At 40.4% G+C, this 4058-nt stretch overlaps 1 protein-coding gene across 14 annotated transcripts in view; it reads left to right on the top strand.

The window, feature by feature from the left end:
- Positions 1-4058, top strand: part of SOX5 (SRY-box transcription factor 5) — a 1100247-nt gene that overhangs the window by 556950 nt on the left and 539239 nt on the right. The gene's annotated exons all lie outside the window — the stretch shown is intronic.

The following is a 4058-nucleotide window of genomic DNA, read 5'->3' as shown; positions in this document are numbered from 1 at the left end:
GAAATGCCTCACTTCTTAATGGACTTGGAGGATCCTTGCCCAATCTCTTAGACAATTTAGTAGGACAGTTCGGTTTGGCCTCCTGGACATATCAGATGATTGCCCCAGATCTTTCATACTTCTCTTTGAATTAGATATCATTTATCAACTTTGATCTCTACAAGGGAGGCATTTATATTTATTACGCATTTAGTGATGTGTTTCAGTATCAAGCCTGTGCAAAATATAAAACAGTTGAACAAAAAGAGAAAATTATCTCAGACATTCGGGTATTTTGTTTTCCTGCTGTCCTCAATACTTATGTATACAAGGAATCTGATAAATACTGGTTAGTTTCTTGCTTTCCGATATTTATTGACCTTTTTACCTCTGCTTTGTCTTCTGTTGACAGAAAATGGGGCTTTTGCTTAATTTAACCCAGGATGTTTCCTTTAAACAAAAACAATTACTTCCTTTCTACAGGAAATTTATGAACCAGAAAGTCTGGGGAGACAATTCATCTCTTCTTTAGGTGGTTTGCAACACAATGTGAACCTAAGTTAGGCTCAGGCTGTGACAGGGAGGCCATGTCCATTGTTTTTATGTCACCTCAGCATAGGGTTATCTGTTCCAGTCTCTCCTCTGCTAACATTCCTATTCCAGCCACAGCATTTCAACTTTGCTAAATATTAGACAGCAAATTCTTTGAGAAGCATTTTGCTGAAGGTCCTGTGTGCCTTATGAAAGTGGGAAATGAGATCATTAAGAAGCAGAGCATTGATCACCAAGAGCAATGCTGTATTATAATCATTATTAAAAGATAAGGCATAAATGAAGAATATGTTCTATATGGACAAAGTTGGTAAAGAAAAATATAATCCTGTTGGTTTCTTTACCAGTCTTTATATTCCAGATGAGAAAAACATCCAAAGAAATCAAGTATCATGGCCCAAACAGTTACATAGAAGTAATTTTTTATGGCACATACAATTAACTATAGAAATCATTGGGGCTGGCTATCGTTGAAGCAAATGGCACAGTAAGTATAGTTTTTTAAGAAGGTTAAATCATTTTTATGGATAGAGAGAGCATTGTAATTACATTATCTATGAAAACGTTAAAGTATTCCCGTCAGTCACACTCCAGAATAGATCAATAGCATGGTCAGAAGGAAATATTTTTGAATTTTGTTGGCACGGCCTCACTTGATATGTTATTGAACTCTAAATTCTGTTAGGCTCTCTACAGATTAGGATAAACATTGTGCAAGCTATTTGATCTATTTTAACTGCTTCATTACTGTTTTGCCTATATGATACCCTAAAGGCACATGCTGATATTGTCACGCTACCGTCATGTGTACTTACAGAACCAACAATAATACCAAAGTATTCTATAATTTATATTCTTTATTTGTATGACTTTATGTCTTTAACCCCTTGTTTTTGTAGTAGATATGAGTAACCTGTTCTATATTAACTTTTTCCATGGCATTTGAAGATTTATGTTCTCAAAGGGTTAGAGGCTGATTATTCACTTTAAAATACCTTTGAGTGCCCAGTACTGAGTCTTACACATGGAAGATGTAAAACCAACAATCCTACTGGGACTTTATAAGGGGACTTAATGTTCATGTGTACTTCATATTTCCTTTTACAGTTCAGTTTAAAATAATGATTATAAATGACTAATATATTGAAAAAATCATACCCAAATTTATTAGTTCACTGTTAAACACAGGAACTCAGAAAATTTAAGAGTGATTGTTTTTAACAATTACTGGCTATTTCTTTATAGCCAGGTATAAAAATTACCTCATGGTGCTTTATAATTTTTACCTGGGCTTTTTGATGATGTTTGGTGAACATGTGCACCAGTTTTATATTTTATATAATTTATGTAAGAGTCTTTTAATATTTTGCTCAACATTAGACAACTATAGGGAATAGCTAGGAAAGTGATTTCTTTTTCCTGTGGTTAAAATTCATAAGAAGAGCTAAATTTTGAAAAACAGATAAGAAGAATGGTTTAAAGACTTTACCACATGTAGTACAGTATTATAGTATACATAGGCAGTCTTTCATTGAGGAATCCTGAATATTTTAAAGTCCTTATAAAATTTTTTTAACTGACAGTGTTTCTTAAGCCTGAAACTTACAGCTTTTTTTGCCTCTTGAACCCACAAATTTATCATTGTTATCTGTCTTGCAAATGGTATCATTAACATAGTTCTTTGGAAATTACAATATCATTATCCTCATGGTGACAAAAGTTTTTTTTAAAAGGTTTATTTATTATTTGAAAGCCACTGTTACAGAAAAAGAGGGAGAGACACAGAGAGAAAGAGACAGAGAGAGAGCTCTTCCACACACTGGTTCGTTCTCCAGATGGCCACCATGTCCAGAGCTGAGTCAAGCTGAAGTCAGGAGCTAGGAACTTTATCCAGGTCTCTCGTGTGGGTGCAGGGGCTCAAATACTTGGGACATCTGCTGCTGCGTTCCCCAGGCTGTTAGCAGGGAGCTGGGTTGGAAGTGGAGCAGCCAGGACTCAGAACTGGTGCCCATATGGAATGCCAGCATCACAGGTGGCAGCTTCACTTTGTAGTATATACAAAGCTGAGCCCTGTGGGGAGCAACTCGGACTAGACTAAGTTACTTGAATTAAGACTTATTCTATGCATCTGCTCTCCCACAATATGGTGCTGGGAGAGGAGTAAACAGCTTCTACGCAGCTGTCTCTCGCCAACTTGAGTGATGACCTGCAGGAGCTGATCCTGCTCCTGATTGGAGGAGAGCAGCGTACTCGGCGTGTGGGTAGCAGAGTTGGGATTGGCGGAGGAGGACTATAAAAGAGAGAGACGGCATGCACCAGGAACATCTATCTGAAGGAACACCTGTGCAGCCCCCGAGAGAGCCAGCCGGCGGTGTGCCGCTCCCCCGCGGAAGTGGGGAAAGTGGCAGGGGGAACCGCCCTTCCACGGAGGTGGAAGGGTCAGTAGCCAACCCGGGAAGAACCAGCAGCAAACCCGGGGAGGGCCGAGCAGACAAAAGAACAGCGCAGGGTCCTGTGTCGTTCCTCCACGAAGAGGGGGAGCGACATAATGGTGCCGTGACTTGGATAGGAAGCCTAGGAGACATAATGGTGCCGTGACTCAGATAGGAAACCTAGGCAGGGTCTAGTGTCGTTCCTCCGCGAAGAGGGGGAGCGACAGAGCCCAACAAAAGTTTTTAGAGTAAAGGATGGAGAGATTGAAAGTATGCACATATCTGAGGTTGTTATCTCTCAGTTAACAAATACTCAGTGGATGTTGTGCAAATTTCCATTCTCTTAGATTTTTTTTTTTTATTTGCACGCGCGCGCACGCGAAAGAGAAATCCACTGTCTGCTGGTTCACTCCCCAGACACCCACAACAGCCAGAGTTGGGCCAGTCTTAAGTCAGGAGCCAGGAATTCCATCTGAGTCTCCCACATGGGTGGCAGGAACCCGAGTACTTGGGCCATCATCTGCTGCCTTCAAGGGTGCACGCACATTATCAGGGAGCTGAATCAGAAACAAAGGAACAGTGACTGAAACCAGGCACTCTGAAATACAGTGTGTGCATCCAAAGCGACAAATGCTGGCCCCACAATTCTCTTTTATAGGATTCAGAAGACTGAAGAAAGTTCTCATTACCTGTCTTAACAGAACCGTTGAAACTGATTGATGGAGACTAGCATTGTGGTGCAGCGGGCTGAGCAATTGTTTGTGACAGTTGCATCCCATATCGGAGTGCTGGTTCAAGTCCCAATTGCTCCAGTTCTTACATAATTTCTTGCTAATGAACCTGGGAAGACAGAGGAAGGCCTAGTTACTAAGTTACTGGAGTCTCTGCCATCCGCATGAGAGACCTGATGAAGTTCCTGGTCCCCAGCTTTAGACTGGCCCCATCCCAGCTGTTGAACTCATATGTGGAGTGAATCATTAGACAGAAGATTTCTTTGTCTCCCTCTCTCTCTCTTACTCAAGCTTTCAAATAAATACATCCTGAAAAAAATTTAAAAAAAAAATACAGGGAGACGTGTAGTTCATGTAAATATTT

The sequence above is a fragment of the Oryctolagus cuniculus genome, chromosome 9 (assembly GCF_051225735.1).
Source record: "Oryctolagus cuniculus isolate XC-2025 breed Fujian yellow rabbit chromosome 9, ASM5122573v1, whole genome shotgun sequence".
Taxonomy (NCBI): domain Eukaryota; kingdom Metazoa; phylum Chordata; class Mammalia; order Lagomorpha; family Leporidae; genus Oryctolagus; species Oryctolagus cuniculus.
This window is presented reverse-complemented; position numbering and strand designations above follow the sequence as displayed.